Here is a 20,162-nt window from a genome sequence, read left to right on the forward strand (position 1 = left end):
CCTCCAGTGTGGGGTCATCACTAGGGGAAGGGGCTATTAAACAAGACTGAAGGAATAAATGAAGCAAAAAACCATGAGCTTGCTTAAGTTTAAATGACCAGAAGGAATAGGTGAGGGTCTCAGTGCTGATGTGGGGTTAATCCAGGGCCAGGGAGATAACAATAATAATGATAATTATAATGGCTCACATTTATACACATTTATTTTATGGCAGTGTTATTCTGAGAGTTTTATAAGCATGAACTCATGTGCACTAATACTCATCCCATTTTACAGCTGAGGAAAAAGTGGTATAGAGTGGTCAAGTAATTTTCCCAGGGTTCCATAGCTAGTAATTTTCAGAGCTGTGATTTGAACTCAGACAGTGTGTCCTCAGAGCACCAGAAAGGTGCAAGACCTCAAGTTTTTTTCTGTTTCTGGGGTTTTCTGGAAATTACGCTGGGCACTGCAAGCCAAGGAGTGCCACTTGCTAGCAGTTTCTGATTTCTATCTGTGTGAGGTTGCACAGGCCTGGGTTTGGGCTGCTGTCTATTTTTTTGTTTCTGGGTTTTAGCCTTTTTATGTTTTATGTTTAAAAAAAATTCTTTACATTATTTTTTTTCTTTCTGATGGGTAAATCACTTCTTTTTTGTATCTAATTTTTTAAAACTTCACTTTATTTTCTTAACTTTTTTTTCTAACTTATTTTTCATCTCTTTAATGATTTTACATTTCTGATTTTAAGAGTTTTATTTTGGCATATTTACATTTATCATATTGTTTTCCTTCTCAATTTTTATTCTAATAAATTATTTATATTTCTTTGGTGTTGTTTCTGTAATATATATTTTATTTTTGTTTTTGGAGTTTTATGTGTTCTAATTGTGTTATTTACTTGTCAGAATTTTTTTCTTTAAACTTATTTTTAATCTGGCTTTTTTCTCAAACAACTTTTTCTCCTAATTTTACCAATTTTATTATAGCTTAAATTTTAAGGTATTTTGCATGTTTTGATCATTTTACTTTTAGTTTATTTTGCACTTTTGATATTTAAATATAATCCTAAGTATTCCATGGTGTGTGTGTGTGTGTGTATGAGCCTGGGCTGATTTGATTTGAATGAGAATCATATTAGAGGAGATCCAGTGGAAGCTTTATAAAAAGGGTTTTAGAGGCCAGGCATGGTGGCTCATGCCTATAATCCTAGCACTTTGGGAGGCTGAAGCAGGAGGATTGCTTGAGCCCAGGAGTTGCAGACCAGCCTAGGCAGGCAAGAGAGTGACACCCCATCTTGAAAGAAAAGAAAAAAGAGGGCGGGGGGAAGGAGAGAGAGAAGGAAAGAGAGAAAGAAAGAAAAATTTAGCCAGGGGTATGGTGGCACATGCTTGTAGTCCCAGCTATTCAGGAGGCTGAGCCAAGAAGATAACTTGAGCCCAAGAGTTCAAGGTTGCAGTGAACTGTGATCTCGCCATTGCACTCCAGCCAGAGCAACAGAACAAGACTCTGTCTAAAACAAAAAGGCATTACTATTCACATTTAACTTCTTTCCAGGTATGCTTATGGAATGAGCTCTTGATTTTAACTGCTTTCCAGGCATGGTTATGGAATGAGTCTGCTAGTATGTGAGTGTCCCAGGGGCCACCCCATATTAAATAGGCCAGTGATAAATTAGGTAGGGCAAGGTTTCTCATCAGGAGCATTTTAAGGACAGAATCCATTGATTCTCTGTGAGTGTTGGGAATTGGAGAAATGAGAAGATGTTGGACAATGTGTTATTCTCATAAGTGAATAACAGAACCTGTGTGGTGTGGCTAAATTGTACTTAGAACTCCAGAACACCTCAAGCATCGTATACAGGTTTCAGTTTTGTCCACAAGTTTTAATGCCCCACCAAGAAGCTCTCTAGCTCTCTGTGTATAAGAATCTTTTCTTGTCCATTTCCATAAAAAAGAACACGACGCTATGTTAGACATAGTTGAGCCCCATTATAATAACATCATTACTTTTAAAATAAAATTCGCAAATGCTCTAATATATAAATCCTTTTCTGAAGTTTTTAAAATCGGCTGCCAATATTAATAATAAAATTATATTTTATAACACAGATAACTATTTTATGCACATAATAAGTGAGGCTGTAGAAATTAGGGGGGTTTTGTTTGTTTGTTTTTTAGATAGGGTCTTGCTCTGTTACCCAGGTTAGAGTGCAGTGCTATGGTTGTAGCTCACTGCAACTTCAAACTCCTGGGCTCAAGTGATTGATCCTCCTGCCTCCGCCTCCCGAGTAGGTAGGAAACTAGGATTTTAAATGACTTAAAAGAGATTTATTTCTTCAGACTATAGGTAATTATATCAATACTGTATTTGACTGAGATATAGTAATTCTCCATCTTATAGTTAATTTTATTAAAAATATTGAATAAATCAACAGGTGAATAGATTTTTGGTTCAACAAAACTAAAAATGTATGTTTTTCTTTTATTTTGGCTCAAACTAATTCCTTCTGTTGTTGTTATTATTAATTAATCCCTTAAGTAAAATTCTATCTGGACTGAATTGACATCATCTACCCTACTGTCAGAAAAGACAGCACTCTATACTCTTTAATTTACCAATTTGCTAGTCTTCTGGACTTTTCTTCAAAACTGTCAGTTTTTATCTAAATAAACTCCAGATTTCATTTTTTTACACAGGTTGCTTGTGTATGAAGGACACTTATGTTTTCATACACTCCACTCTTGGTCATTGCTAAAATCACTATCATTTTGTAAGGAAATTTGCAAAGGACCAAATAAGACCTAATATTATACAGACTACTTACTCTAGCATATGTATCTAATAGCACTTCTTTTCCACATAAATATTATAGAGAGAGAGACATACAAGTGTTTAAATATCCTACCACCTTATTGCAAAAAAACTGGATAAAATAAGTTCTACTTGTTACACTCATTGCAATCTATCATAGAAAAGCCTATATTAAAGTTCTCTGAACTGAAAATTATAAACTATTGTCAATAATTCACATCCCAGTTCTAAAGTGTATTGAGATTACAAAACCATGAAGCACTAACAATATTTGTTATCTATAGAAAGAGGAAGAAAATAACTATTAAATGGACTGGATATTATAAGAAGCATTTAAGACGGTCAAAACTCACCTTGTGGCATTTATAATCAAGTGTGAAGTCCCAAGCAAACATGTCAGGAGGAAATGGCAGGTCATGCCAGATCTGATGGGTCTCATCAGTCTTATTTTACATTATCAAGTAGAGTCTAAGCCCTTCTGTTAAAATGTGAATCCCAAGCAAAGGAAAAAAACAGTGGATTAATTATTGTTTTTGTTGTCAATAACATTGGCAATAACCATTTTGTCTATGGTGCTGCATCAGTTTCAAAGCACTTTGCCATGCACCCTTCCCTCTGATCCTCACCAAAGTCTTGGATACACTTGAAGCCAAAATTTTTATTATTCTTTTTTTACAGATGGAGATTAAGTAACTTGTTTGAGGTCATGTAATGGTAAATGTTCAACATTAATCTCTGGTCCAGATCCAGTCCAGATCTCCTGATGGCAAATCTCATATCATTCCACTTCATAAACTGAACGCTTTGGTCCAATCAGCCATTTTTAAATGTGTATTTACCATTGGCCACAAGGGCTCGTATGATACCATGTGGATAATTAAGTGCCATCTACCATCTCTACTGGGAAAAACCTGAGGTGGTATCAGTTAATCAGTCTCACGCAGGAAAGATAATGTACTATTATTCTCATTGCAAAGATATACTTGAAAACACAACAAAGGATCTTGAAGCTATTAAAATAAGCTTCTGATCCTTAGGGAAACTATTTCAGCACTAGAGCTATTATCAAAAGTCCTTGAGACAAGTAACCCAGGAGTGGAATGGTTATGATTACACTTTATAAGCAAACTTAAAAAGACATCAGGAGCTGCTTTACCAGGTCCCCTGCTATGAAATGAAAACTGGAGAAAAATCTACAGCAAAGAATTCTAGCATGAAGGTGTGTACTATTTTGCACCATAGCAGACCAACTTCAGCCAAATATTTTCACTGGAAAAAACATAAATGAATAACTACTGAATTCTGCTACCTGGGGAGTACATTAGGGATTAGAAATCAAATTCTAATCATGGGAGCAAAAGTCCTATGATACTCCTTTTGCAAAGGAGAATGGCAATCCTGGCAAGATTACAAGTTTGAAAATTATATTTCCTTTGTGTAAATTTGTTCTTTTGCTTCATTCAGTAATAAGAATTATTTATTTTCTTATTCAAATAGCAAGTGGCTCCTAAAACCAAACCTAGTATTAGGTTGAACCATATGAAATTGCCAATATTTGACTATTTTTAGTCAATAAAAATGCAGTTTCATCTGGTTTAAACTAATATATGCCAAAACATGAATAGAAATACAGAAATTTAAACTCTCCTAAATATAACCTTGGTTGTATGCAATATTTTAGTGAAAGCACCAAAGGGAAATCAAGTTGTTTCACTGAAACAATAATTTGTAAGTGTAATAATTTACACTGGTTATTTTGCAAAGGACTTTTCCTTGCTGTATTAGTAATATGATGAATATTAAGCTAAAATGAGTCATACTGCACTTATTTTTTTAAATTTTGTGGGGGAGGGGAAAGTAGCAGATAGCATTTTTCATATGAATAATCAGGCGCTACCTCAGGTAGCCATGGGGAACTGCATGGAAGCTGAAGGTATATTGGTTACTAGTTGTAAGTTTGGGAACTGTGTTGTTTTGGCTCATAAAATATAAAGCAAGTTATGTATATATCTGTGTTTCCATACAGACACATTGCACTACCGTAATATCTGCAGCATAATCACATGTGTGGATGTTAGTTGTATCAGGAGTGACAGCTGCCACCTTTTTAGAGGTATTTCACATATTTTTAAATCTGACATCCACTTACAGCAGTTATCTACTATTCTCTTCAGGATGAATTACCTTATTGAAAGACTGTTGGTAAAAATTCTTAAGGATTATGTCAAGGGAGAAAAAATGCCTGTATAGCTTTTTAAAGAAAAAACATAGTAGTGATTTAATTTTGCCTTTTTTTCCTTATCTCCAGGTTAGTTTGCTGTTTCAGTGGATGAAAAACATTTTGCCCTTCCTTCTTACAATGTGTTATGTTGCATCCATTTCTCTTATAACAAGATAAACGTTTGTGTTGAGTTAGCTGCAGTAGAGCAGCTCACATATTAATCACTACTTAAGCAAATGCACTTACACAAAGATAGGATACCAAAAATATGGCTGGTATACAGATTCAGTGGAACCAACAAATTATTTGATAGTATGAATAAATTTCATGGGTTTACATAGCCAGTGAGTAGTCCTCAACATTTAGTATTTTATTCAATTAACAAATACTGAGCACTGCCTATGTGGCAAACAATGTCTTAGGTGCAGAGGATAAAGGACATTGTATATTGCGGTGATTAGATAAGAGATGAAATAAATCATAGAAAACATGTCAGAGTCTGGGACAAGGAGGTAAAGGTGTTCCTAGCACAGAAAAGGCTTGGTTCCAGGGTTACAGAGAAAGAGAGGAAGTAGCAGTGACCTCTCTGGGGAACTGCATGGTTGCCACCTAGAAAATGTGGGAGGAAGTGATGGGAGATAGGCTGTGATTCTAGCAATTGCTTTGACTTTCCATGATTATTTCAGCCACTGAAAAACTGAATAAGTTGAGTAGAGGGGCTGCCTGTACTGAGCTGTAAAGCAGTTTCACAATGAGAAAATTCTGTCTTAAACTTATGCTTAGAAAAAAACAAAAATAACCAAAATACCTGCCTTGCAGAAACATGTAACAGAAGCAGATTTTAGGGGAGCAGAACTATGCCCTGTACAATAATTTTGGTCAAGTGCTTGTTAAAATACAAAGAAGTTTCACAAGCCTTAGCCCCTTAAAAAAAATTAAAAATAAATTAAAAAAAATAAAAATAAGGATGTTTATCAGCATAAGGCATGAAAACATTTGGAGTTTTTGCTTTAGTTTATAAAATGTGAGTTGCTTTAGAATTCTCTTCCAACACTGCTTACATAATGTAGGATTCACTCTTTAGCATGAAAGTCTCTGTCACTAGAGTTGCAATGTTTTATCTACTCTTTCGCACCGGTGTTTTGGTCAGTCTTTCCATTGAGAGATAATATTTTAATAATTCCCCAATCATAGGGTAATGTTTGCATTCTAAGTTATTGTCACAGATAAATGAGTCCCATTGACAGAAGATGTACATACTCTTTTTGCTGGGCTTCTGGGCTAAGAAAAGCATACACATTTTTCTTGAGACAGTGGCTAGCTGAAAGCATCAGAGAACTGATGGAACCCAAAGGTAGAGAGAAAATCCAAAACAAAGCAACTGGTTTTGTCTTTAGCACTTACATGGTGCCTTGTGGATGTTATGACATAGTCTCTACTATTTCATTCCATTAAGCATAAGATGACTAACAAGGCCAAGCTACTTACATGGGCCATTTAAATACAGACAAAACAACTACAACAAAACAAGAATAACAAACAAAAAGCACAGAAAGAACATTTAAACATGGGTAGAGGACTGCAAATGCTCTTCTCAGGAAGATAAATCATTAAGACAGTAGCAAAATGAGGGGAAATGGTGTTCTGGGCAACTGAAAGTGTTCATACCTTTCTGATCCACAGAGCCAATCTGCTGAAACTTGCCAGGGTTCACAGGTGTCTTTCAGACCCCCCAGGGAGGGGAGCCCAGGAATATCAGTCACCCTCAGCCCTGCCCTGGTCAAGGGCCTGTATTAGGACTGAGAGGAGAGAGAGTTCAGAACATTTTATCTCTATTGCCAGAAAAATAGCACAGTTGGTGCCTAACATTCTTTTTTGAAAATAGCACAGGTAATTTTTCAGCCAAATGGGCTTTTTATCCAAAGAGGAAACACAGGCAGAATGTGAAAAGGAGCTGATGTCAGTGCTTCCAATGATACTCAAATTTCTTTTAAAATAATAAAAGAAACAGCATCTCCAGGTCCTTTAAACTCCAAAATTGGAAGTAGATCAAATAACGACAAATATGATATTCATATATTAAGAAAAATGAGAGGACTTGTACAGAGTAAGGTAAATGCAAATCAAGGTGGTGAAGATATAAAATAATTAGGTCAAGAGTAATCAGTAGAATATATGCCTAACCAAACAATACTTTGATATTCTGATCTGGAAAGAGGATTTGAGGTTATTTTGAAAAATAACGTCACTATAACTCTGTCCAGAACTCACAGCTGCAGAAACAGAAGTAAACAAGCTATCCTATTAGAAGACTGCAAGGTTAAAAAACAGCTAAAGACCCAAAACTAAATGAAATTCTTGTTAGTTCCCATTGATATGATTATAACTCATACAATTCCCTAGAGGAAAACTACAAAAGGGTGTTTCTTGAGATAGGCATACAAATAGGCTTTTGCTTGTTTGTTTTGTTTTGAATCTGATAACAAGAATGAATGTTTTCTGTATTTTTACTTTAAAAAATGTCTCTATATTTTATATCTAGATATTTAACATAAAATCTTTTTGCAATACCTTTTCATAGGTGATTAGGTAGTTGAAAGATACTACTGTTTACTAGGCATTGCCAGTATGTTCCAGGCTATTGAGTTCTATGAAGAAGGGGACCATGACTTCTTCCTTTTCGTATTTTCCCATTCCTCAGTTTATATAACATAAACATATGTGTAAGGTCTTCCACATAGTCAGCCAAATCAGATAAATCAAGCCTGGGAGTAGAAAGTGGATACTTATGTAGTTTGACTATCCTGGTCAATGAACCAGCTAGTTTTCCAATATCTATTAAATATGTGACAAGAAGGTAACACCTTAAAATTTGGTAGTATTTGCATTTGCCATTCATTTATGTGCTAGAGCTACAACAAAATCTCAGGAAAATCAATAACAAGATGATAACTTATTATTCTGGATTCAAATTTAAACAGCCACACAGGAATATTAATAAGCACAAATTATTTGCGTGACAGTAACTTTTATTTTTTTGTATTTTATCTCTGGAGTGCCTAAGAAATCTATACTTTTTCAATCCAAAAGCAGCACATAAGCAAAATGTTACAGGGGCCCCAGAATGTTGCTCTGAAAACTGTGCATTAATTAATCAAGCCAGGAAAACTTAATTTTGCACTTTATTCCACCATTTGAGAGAGATCTTCCCATGGGTGTGTACTAAAAAAGCAGAGAAATAACCAATCTTCTGTAACTTAGCAAAAAAGCAAATTGGTGTCTCCACTTTGATTTCTCTTTCGAAATCAATTTTCAGTTTGGTTTTCTTTTGCCTCTGGTATTCTAGATGAGCATTTTGTAGCATCTGGATAATTTTACACTAACATCTGAAGTTGAGTTTTTTATTTGTCTGATGCATATAGAATACTTCTGTAAGAAATGTATTTTCCCAGCTTCTGTTTATTCATTTCGAAGAGACATGGTTAAGTGAATGTAATAGCTTCTAAAATTCCTTAGGAAACACAAACCATGTTTAATCTGAAGTCCTGCCAGTCTATTTTCTCTCCTATCAGCTTTTCCCATGGCAGAAGTGGTTGAGACCTATACATAAGAAGAGACTTTAGAATGGTAACAGGTGGTGTCGTGGAGTGCAGGAGCCTTTAAAATCAGGCCTGGTTTGGTCTGGCAGTCGTAGCTCTGTAACCTTCGGCAACTCTTTGAAGTTTAGTTTCCTTATCTCAAAATGGGGAAGTATAAATACATATGTGCCCACATTGGTTATATTAAATGAGATGATTTGTATGAAATATCCAGCTCAAGGTGCAGACTCAATAAATGGCAGCTGTTATTATCATTCATTTCAGCACAGAATGCAACTTAGCATTTCTTCCTTTTCTGACCTCCTAGGTCTTTTATGCATGCAATTAGCAGTTTGGGATTTGTACAAGGTTTTTCCAGAGTACAAGATTTTTGAGAGCTGCAATTGAATCCTGTCCTTTAAAAACACGCTCTTTGAGTTTTTATTATTATCTCCAGCAAGGGAAGCTGGCTAATAACATTATAAAGGAAGCCAGAGAATGTATGCCTCCTTTCTGAGCTTCGGTAGCACAGGCCATGTAGTGTGCTAGCAAAGTAAATTCGATATTTAAGCAAACTTCAGAATTTACAATAAAATAGTCTATAAGTCCAAGGTATTGTCATAGAGGGATAAGAGAGCTCTACAGTCATTATAATAAATGCAGTGTTGTTCAAAATGGTTTTGGAACTCTTCTTGGAGTTGATTGTTTTTATAATGATGAGTTATTCACCAGTCTTGACGCTAAATTACGTTTGTTCATTTCCCCTCCAAAATTATTCACCTTCAAAGATGAAAATGTGTAATATTCAGATAGTCAAAGGAATATCCTGAAGTTCTGATCACAGCTTTGAATAGTTCCAAAATCTCTTGAGTGGTGTTGGGATATGTATAGAATCAAGACAATTTGTGTAAAAGCTTTTTCATTTATTTAGTTTTATGATTTTTGATATATTTGTTAAAAAAATTAGCAGATTCATTTTATATTCACAGATTAAAAGGCACTTTTCAGAGGACCGTAAATTAGAGTTACACAGAAATGATTTTAATAATATGTATTTCACACATTTATTATGAAAGCTCAATGATTTTCTTAAATGTATGCTCTTATACTACCTTAATGAAATTGAAGGTTTACAGATTGTCTAGATTTTCATACTTTTTCTAATACAGAGTTTGTGCTCAATAATGCTAGATGAGCAAATTACTGAAGAAATTACAAAAATAAATGAATTTATTACTATTATATATTAAAGATGTGTTCCTTTTAATTATCAACTTATTTTTAAGAAAAGTGTCAAGGTGGTGTATATAACAAAACACAACTTTAAACTGACAACAGAAATGAAAATTTAACTAAACAAAAAAATTATAGAAAAATGCACATTGCTCATCTGGGAAGTTAGTGCAGTTAAACTCTTCATGTAATGCAGAATTTTTGGACAATTAGGGCCAAAAAAGGAAAATGTTAAACTATATAGTCTCTGACAAAAAAGAGCACTTTCAAATTTTCAAGACAAACATTTTCTTGGCAACAAATTCTCAGAGCAAATTTTAATGGAGTCCTTATGTAAAGACATCAGATAGCAAAATGTACCGGGCTTTTAAGCATAACTAGTACAGAGGACAATATTACTTGTTTGTTTACTACCACAGAAGAACTCTAAGGATATAAACTTAAACTTTTTATTCTTTAATGATAAATGGGTCTCCGAGAAACTAAAATAATATAATTCAATCCCACATTTTCTGAGAGTCTAACTTAATCCACGAAGGATCCCTGGGGATGAATGGTTAGTGGGTCAGTTTTATTGTTCCTCTCAAATGTCAAATGCTCAGGGAAATTCTCAGGGTTGAATTACTTGACAGGGACTTAAGTATCAGTATTCATTGCTCAGTAGTCTTCTGTGTGATTAACATACATAATGTACTCTTACTTAAATGGAGAGCCAACCCACTGCCACACAGATTTGCTTTTTTTGCATGGCTTGTGGTGAGAACCAATACATTTTCCCAACGCACGTTGATCACTTCCCATGTTCTAGATACCATTCTAAGTGCTTTGTACTTCTTAACTCATCAAACCTTCACAGTAACCCCATGTCATGGACACTATTATTGTTCCCATTTTATGCATTAGAAATCTGATGAGCACTGTTAAATTGCTGAAGGTCATACAGCTATTTACGTGGCATAGCCAGGATATGAACCCAGGCTGATGCTACAGCCTGTGTGCTTAGCCACAATCATCAACTGACTCTTAAACTGCCTATGAATTCACATAAGCATGTGGATACTCCAAGATGGAGACTTTAGCCTCTTTCATATAATATAGAAAGAATAGTGAGATGAATACCTACAGGGGAGTAGTAGGTATGGTTTATGTTTCCTAAGGAATTTTAGAAGCTATTACATTCACTTAACCATGTCTCTTCGAAATGAATAAACAGAAGCTGGGAAAATACATTTCTTGCTTGCCTTACTCATGGAAGAACATCGATGAGACTCCCTGACAAATATCTCATAATGAAAGGAATTGTGTTGTTAGCAGGCTAAGATGAAGAAAGTGAAAAATGTACCCTGAAGTAGCTGAAAGAATGAATTAACCTATTTCATAGCATCAGGTTGGAAAAGAATGTTTGTCTTATGTGGGTGGTTGTGGTCTAATAGAAGGTGCATTGAATTTAATGTAAAACAAAAATAAAAAATAAAAACAGGATTTAATTTCCAATACTACCACTCATTGTCTCTGTAACTTACTAGACTCCACCTTCTCTGGGATCTTTGATGTATCTTCTTAGAAGCTAAGTTTTCTTATCTGTAAATTGGTTTAAGATTCCTTTTCCCTCTACCCTCTAGCTTCATTGTGATACCAAATAAGATACTGTATGTACATATCCTTGGAGATTTTAAAGCAACCTGAAAATGTGCAGTATTCAAACATACTGGACATAGGTGAAAGACATGCATCTGATGAATATAAAACCTCGACCAAGTTTTTATTAATCTAGTTAAAAAGACAAGTATCTTATCTACGGGCCCATATCAAGACTTTTAAGTTGGAATTTCACCTGTTACATGTCTGTTCATAACTACTCTGATCCTGCCTTTAAGGAAACTTTAATAGACTGGAAGAAAATACATTAAGGGGACAAAAAGTAGCAAAGCTACTTAAAGTTTTGCTCTAATATTTTAAAAATGCCAGCTAAAATATAAATACTACAAAATTATATAAAGCAATTGTGTTGTTGTCAGCAGAACAAGATAAAGAGTCCTCTTTTCCCCTCACATTGTTTCCACTACTAACAATGATTAGTAGTTTGGTATATATCCTTCTAGATTTCAGGTTCTATGCATATATGAGCATACATTTATAAAAGTGTATTATATATACCTTGTTTTTACACAAATGGAATTATTATCTACATGGTGTTTATGATTTTCATTTTTACTTATGATATTGTACTTTTTTTTTTATTTTAGTACCAGTAGTATTACTTTGTTTTTATTTTAATGTAGTACTCCATTGATACGTAGGTATCCTACAACTTATTTATTATATCTCCACTAACGGTCCTTCAGGTTATTTCTAACTTTTCATGATTATTAGCAATTCTTTAATGGTGATCTTGTACAAATATATTTATGCTCCTAAATGAGTATTTCTGGTAGGGGAAATTGTAGGTCAAAAGATGTATGCACATTTTATTTCAGTGCACTGACAGAATTTAGTGAATAACCAATAACTAAATGTGTCTAGGTAATATAGAAGTTTTCATTGTTTTAATTATTAGAAAATTATCTCTTACATGGGCTCTTGTGTGATATGACCAATTTAAGAAACTTTAAAATATAATTTTTAGTACCTGTATACCAATGTCAGAAAGAGAAGTTCTATTTATATAATCAGAAATTGTTAGGTCCACAAGCGAAACAAATATGTTGAGAACATTTTTAAAGTTGCCAGAACAGATTTCAAGATCTTCCAGCCTAAGTCTCTCAGATATATATTTTGGTGCATTCACAAAAGTAAAAAAAATGATTTAAATATCCAAAATGCCATTCACTATATGTGAGAGTCATCAACATATTATAACATTAAAAATAGAGTTTTAAATATTTTGGAATTTCTGAAAACAATTACTGAAAATCCATTATGTAACCATTTGTGAAGTTTTTAAAGTTTATCATTAAAAAATACAGTGAAAATCAAATAAAATAAAACAAAAAAGCTTTGTTCCATGGGACATTGTCTCTCAAAAATTAACATAGTTGGAGGCTAATAAATATTTGAACCTACAAGGTTTTATGAGGACTAGACTGAGTAAAAATGTGTAATTATTTTATAAATAAGAATATTTTTGGATTTCAGATTCAAAAGTCAAGTTTGTGCCTCCGTAATACTCTGAAATTTAAAAATAAAAATAGAAGAGATAAATAGTTTTACAATATTTAAAAGAAAATCATTAGTAGACCATAAAACATGTAAACTGTAGATATGATTTATATAATCTTAAAAGTCAGACCTTTCTTTCCCTGACAATGACTTTTTGTCCCCAGTGCTATTTTGTTTAAAGGCTTATTTGTGTGCTATTAAGTGATCTTTCTATGACTTTCATCATGTCTCTTCACATTGGGTGGAGAAATCTTCAAGGAAATTAGTATCTTTGAGTCTATACAGTCTTTTACTATTGTCTTTGCTCTGACTTGGAACAAAGGCAAAAAACACAAGAAATGTAGAAGTGAGCACGGTAGAAGAATCCAAATGTCTTCTCATGCTACTTCTTTATTGCCTTTAATAAAAAATAGCTTCTGAATTGCAAGGATATTTTTAAGCCACATGAATCAGTATGCCCCTTCAGCTGGACTTTTCAAGGAGACTTTTTGAATGCTGAAATGATTAACATGATGTGAAGCTAAATTGCACAGAACCATGTGGTATGGCAATAGTGGGTAGGAATACATATTAGTTTAAAGGCCCCTGCTGAGCGCAAGACAAAGACTCCCTTCCCCATTGTTCCTCAGTGATGGTGGGCTTGGGATGTATTTTCAGAAATAATTATTTACAGAGAACTTATAAAAACAAATGAATCACCCTCATCACTGTGGTTGTCCCATTTGGGGATGTTTGTCTACTAGGCTTTCTAAATTGGGAGATTTAGAAATTTAATAATTTAAACTTAATAATTTAAACATTTTTAAAAAATTTTTTGAAGACCTGAGAGTCTTCTGCAGATACACTTTCGATTTTTATTACAAACCTTCTTAATGCTGTTGTTTACCATTGCATTTTTATTTAATTTGAATATTTTAATTTATCATGAATCATTCCCATGGATTAACAACTTTCTATTCTAGTTTACCTAGTGGTATCTTCTATGTGTTTTCAGTGGTGTGTTTGCTACTTCAAAGATTTCCCTGAATTTTACATGTTAGAACTGACAGAGCCTTGTGACACCTTGAGTAAAAGCAGGATGCTCTGTAAGGAGGTGCTAACAAATAACCTCAAATCTGGAAAGTGTATGCTTTAGAAAAATAAAATCATCTTGTTAGTGAATCTCTAGATTAGATCTTTTAATACTATTATACACAGGTTTTAAGATTAATGGTATTGGTAGCATTTAAAAAACATGAAAAAGGCTGTGGCTCAAAGAAATTACAAGGCAGTAGCAAACTATAAACAATATATTTTGAAGTTATAATTAAAATTAACTACAGTCAATTTTCTGAGGCATTGAGCTATTAGAGATTTATGAGTTGCCTCAAATCTCAAATCTTTCTTGAGGTAATCACTTCAGTTGAGATAAAGGGAAGGTATATTATTTGCTACTTTACTGCTCGAACCAGCATGAAAAAATAAAATTTATGACTATTACTCATTATTATGATCCCTATTGCAAAATTACAGCTAACCCTTAAAAAAATTTATGTAAAAAAAAAAAATCACCAAATGTTGTTTTAGTCTTTCCTTAAAACTTACAAACAAAACTTACAAGTTACCTAACCTGATTCATTTCTACTTGTGTGTGTAGCTAATTGTTCTATGAAAACTTTAGGCTTAACTCAGTGTAAATCTTTCGTCATATCAATTGTTAATTTATAAATTATTAATAGAATAGTGAAGGAAAAATCTTGTATCAGAATTTATTTCTTGTATGCCAGATGTTCCTTTGTGGAATAGCACCAGCACAGACTTTTTTGCTTTAATTCTGGGGAGCTTCATTGTGTAAATATGCTTATTTTAACAAACACAGTTTTACTAATACTTGTGATCCAAGATGAAATTAAAGCAACTATGACCCAGAGAGCCTTCATGCTATTCTTTCTTTTGGAAAATCTGTGGGAGATCCTGTCTCACTAGACAGAACATTGGGGAGCGGGATTATATATGGTTACCATTGATCTTTCCCCAATGCTGTTACACAAACATTTGTAACTTTTCACGCACATGTGTGTGTGAGAGTGTGTGTGTGTGTGTATGTGTGTGTATATGTATTGAACGCTCTCCACGTTTGCTGCGTGGGGTGGTGGAGAGCAGTTATCCCTCACTGAGCACATTCTCATTGTGTCGGTGTGCTCTGGTTCCTCCACATTGCTCCACACCTTCACCTTCCCACCCACGTAGCTCCACTACACTGTTGGACTTGAATCCCAGGTCTGCCACTCCTAGCTGTTAGGGCAAGTTCTTTAACCACTCTGAGCCTGTTCCCTTATCTGCGAAAATGAGGAACATAGAAATACCTTATTCACACTAAACATTAAATAAGATAAATTATAAAATCAGTACGTAGGGAATGTAAATTGGTGCAACCACTGTGGAAAAGAGTATGAAGGTTCATCAGAAAATTAAAAATAAGCCTACCATATGATCTAGCCATCCTATTTCTGGGTGTACGTCCAAAGCAATTAAAATCAGGATCTCAAAGAGATATCTGCATTCCCATGTTCATTTTAGCATTATTCATGATAGCCAAGACACAGAAGCAACTTAAATGTCCATTGACAGATGAATAAATAAACAAATTGTGGTATATATATATACAATGAGATATTATTTGACCTTTAAGAAAAAAGGCAATCCTGCCATTTGAAACAACGCAGATCAACCTGGAGGACATTGCATTAAGTGAAATAAGTCAGACGCAGAAGGATAAATATTACATGATACCACTTCTTTCAGGAACCTAAAAAAGCCAAAACTCATAGGAACAGAGAGTAGAAGGGTGAGTACTAGGGTCTGGGGTGGAGGGAAACAGGAGGGTATTAGCCAAAGGGTACAGAGTTTCAGTTATTCAAGATGATTAAGTCCTAGAACTCTACCATACAGCATAGTGCCTTGAATTAACAGTATGTATTGTATACTTAAAAATTTGCTAACAAGGTAGATCTTATGTTGTGTTCTTATCACAGAACAATAATAATAAAAGGGTGAGAGGAAACTTTTGAAGGTTATATATATGTTTATGGCATAGATTGTAGTGATAGTTTCACCGATGTTTATCTCCAAACTCATCAGGTTGTGTACAGCTTTTTGTATGTCAATCAACTTCAACAAAGTGGTTTTTAAAAAATCAAAATATAAATGCCTATTTTAAAAATTATTACAACCTAAAGCCATCTAACTCATGTGGTGTTTTTTTTTTAATTAAATAATAGCTATATCTTGGTTAGTAGTTGAGATATAAAAGCTTAGGCCTAAATTCATATAGAAACCTTGGGCAAATTAGTTATAAATTTTACAACTAAGAGCACAGATTGTCTTTTTTCCAGACTATCTTCTCAAGGGTGTTTGTAGAGTGAATAGCCTTGTAAGGTAAAGATAATATCTCCCTGTGAGGCAGAGCACATGTTTGCTTATAGCTTGGGAAGAGAGAGATGGTATCTCCTTCCAGAGCAGGGTCAAACATGCTCACTACCAGAAGAAAAGATTTGAGTTCCTTAAGCTCAAGGTTCCTCTTCTGTAATGCCACCCACTGTGAGTGCAGGCATCAGCTGGACTGCTTTCTCTCTCTCTGTGGGAAGTGGAACACAGGGAACTGGCACCAACTATGCTAATGCTCATGCTGCTTCCTGGGCTGTGAGTAAGAAAATCCTTTTTCCCTGTTTTAGGAGTCTCATATGTTCTGCCAGCAGCCGTGAAACTGTGTCAGGCTGACTTGTCTCATAAATAGAATAAAATCCCAGACCCTTCAAATCTTTTTTTTTAAACAGCCTTATTAAGATATATTTTACACACCACATAATTCACTAATATACAGTGTACTGTTCAGTAGTACTTAGTATATTCACAGAGTTGTGCAACCACTCCTGCAATCCAATTTTAGATCATTTTCAACACCTCAGAAAGAAACCTTGTACACATTAAGACTCATTCTCATCCTGCTCCCCACTACTCTGCTTGCTCTAGCTGTGCTGGGTTTATGTCAGAGCATAGGAGGGAAGGGCAGACACAGGAGAGCAGTTAAGAGGCTTTTGCAGCAATTCAGGGGACATATGATAGTGTCTTAGAGTGTAGTAGCAGCAGTGAAGGTGGTGAGAAATAGCTGAATAGAAGATATATTTTCAAAGTAGAGCCAGTAGGATTTCCTGACCAATTGCGTCTGCCAAGAGGATGTGCTGATGGATTTTCCATGAGGTGTGAGAGAGTGAGATGAGTAAAGGATGAGTCTAAGGTCTTGGCCTGAGCAATGGGAAGGATTGAGTTGCCATGAAGAAGGTTGGGGAAGAATGTGAGTATAGCAGGTTTTGACAGGGAAGAACAGGAGTTCAATTTTGGATATGTTAATCTTGAAATGTCTATTAGACATTGTTGTGAAGTTAAAAAGACAGTATGCAGAATTCTGGAATTCAGATGAGAAATGCTGCTAAAGATACAAATTTGGGAATTTAAAGCCATGACAGTGCATGTGATCACCAAAGAAGTGTGTGAAGAACAAAAACAAAAACAGACCTAGAACTGAGCCCTGAGGGACATCAACCTTTAGAGGTCAGAGAGATGAGGTAGACCTGGTAAAATCAAAGAGCAAACACACACAGTTTTGGACAGAGAGATTTCTCAGAACATTGAAAGTATTATCTATTCTTTTTGTTGCAGGATGTGAAAATAATCTGTTGGGAAATGTGCGCTTAGACCTGTGTGTGATTTATACAATAAGTGATGGACAATTTGCTAATTCCATTTGATTCCTAAGAAAATGAAAGTGTTATTAAATAAACAGTGTCAGGGGAAGGGGCCCTAGGTGCATAAAGGAAAACTTGACCAGGCTTGTCTAGGTTTGGTATACATTAAACAAAGGCAAACAAATTAGTATATGCTGTTTTATGTCCCTCAGGATCCTCATTCTAAATTATCATCTCAGATCCTAAATATTGTATATCCAAGGATATATCACAATGGTACATTCTGGAAATAACATCTGAAGGCTAAACTCTTAATTTAGACACTTACTCTGAAAAAAAAGTTACAATAAAAGATATATTGTTTTCAGTTTCTCATAGTCACATTTAACACTAGCTATTCAAAATTAAGTTTTGATTCTGGATTTTGGTTGTATTTATAAAATTTTGAAAAACATTTATTTTTTTAAGAGAAAATTTAATTATGATATTTAAAAAGTCTCATCAGTAGAATTGTACATCTTGAGAAAAAAATGGAGCACTCACCACTTCATTCATATTAGTTTGTTCTCCTTTAGAATAAGCCAGACTCAAGAAACATTTTATTTTTGTGTAAAACTAAGGTAGTGTCTTATGTGATGCCAAACATCTGGGTGAAACTGAAAAATATAGTTAGTCATCAATGTTTATGACTATCTGGATATTTGATGTCATGGAAATGATAAATCATAATTAGCATTTCAATTTGTCAAGCAGATGTTCACTGAAAAACAAACATAACCTATTCCACAAGCTGGAAGGGCGTTTTAGATGACCCACCTAACTATAATTGTTCTTCTGTTTCTCAAAGTTAAAAAGAAACAAAATCTGGCAACATGATCCATTCAATGATGTGTAAAGATAGGATATGTGATGTTATAAACATAAATATGAGACTTTATGCTAAGATAATAATGTGTTGAAATTTTATTTAACCTGTTGTGTCTTAATGATATTAATGACTGAAGACAGCATCAGGCCGAATTATAAACTTAAATATAATTTATAGCATAGGTGTATATATAGGTATAAGCATATTGCACATTTTTCCCAGGTGTTGTTTGATGGTTTTGCATTTTTTCTTATAAATTGACAATTATAATTGTATAAATTTATGGGCTACAAAGTGAGGTTATGATTATGAATATAATGTGGAATAATTAAATCAAAGTAGTTAACATACCCATCACCTCAAATACTTAACATTTTTTGTGATGAGAACATTTGCAATTTACTCTTTTAGCAATTTTGAAATGTGCAATGCTCTATTATTAACTACATTCACCATGCTATGCAATAGAACTCAAAAAATAAAAACTATTGTACATTCCTCCTAACTGAGATTTCCTACCCTTTGACCATCATCTCCCTGTTACTCCACTCCTCCCCCCAGCCTCTGTAACCATCATTCTACTCTGAGAACTTGCAGTATTTGTCTTTCTGAATCTGACTCATTTCACTTAGAGTAATGTCCTCCAGTTACATCCATGTTGTCGTAAGTGACAGAATTTCCTTCTTTTTAAAAGCTGAGTAGTATTCTATTGTATACCTATACCACATTTTCTTTACCCATTCATTTGTTGGTGGACACTTACGTTTATTTCATAACTTAGCTACTGTGAATAGTGCTACAGTGAACATGGGAGTGCAGATCTCTCTTCAACAAACTGATTTCACATCTTTTGGATACTGGGTCATATGGTTATTCTATTTGTAGCCTTTTGTGAAACCTCCATACAATTTTCCATCATGGCTGTACTAATTTACATTCCCACCAACAGTGTACCAGGGTTCTCTTTTCTCCATATTCTTGCCAACACTTGCTATCTTTTGTCTTTTTTTTTTCTTTTTTTTTTTCTTATTTCAGCATATTGTGGGGGTACAAAAGTTTAGGTTACATATATTGCCCTTGCTCCCCCACACCCCTGAGTCAGAGCTTCAAATGTGTCCATCACCTAGACAGTGTGCATGGCACTCATTATGTATGTATACACCCATCCCCTCCCCCACCCACATCTCTCTTTTGTCTTTTTGATAGTAGCCATTCTGAAGTGTGAGATGATACCTCATTGTGGTTATAATTTGCATTTCTATAATGATTAGCAATGTTGAGCACTTATTCACATATCTGTTATTCATTTGTATATCTTCTTTTGAGAAATATCTATTCAGTTTTCTTGTCTATTTTTTAATTGGGCTTTTTATTTTCTTGTTAGTAAGTTGATTGTGCACCTTATATAGTTTGGCTATTAACCCCTTAATGGATGTATAGCTTGCAAATATTTTCTCCCAATCCCTAGGTTGTCTCTGCACACTATTAATTTTTTCCTTTGCTGTGAAGAAGCTTTTTAGTTTGGTGTAAATCAATTTCTTTATTTTTGCTTTTGTTGCCTGTGTTTTTGGGGTCAAAACCAAAAAAATCAT

At 34.3% G+C, this 20,162-nt stretch overlaps 1 protein-coding gene across 1 annotated transcript in view; it reads left to right on the forward strand.

Moving 5' to 3' along the window:
- LAMA2 (laminin subunit alpha 2) overlaps positions 1–20,162 on the forward strand; it is a 554,924-nt gene that overhangs the window by 180,752 nt on the left and 354,010 nt on the right. The gene's annotated exons all lie outside the window — the stretch shown is intronic.

Source organism: Lemur catta, chromosome 2 (genome assembly GCF_020740605.2).
Source record: "Lemur catta isolate mLemCat1 chromosome 2, mLemCat1.pri, whole genome shotgun sequence".
In the NCBI taxonomy this organism is placed as follows: domain Eukaryota; kingdom Metazoa; phylum Chordata; class Mammalia; order Primates; family Lemuridae; genus Lemur; species Lemur catta.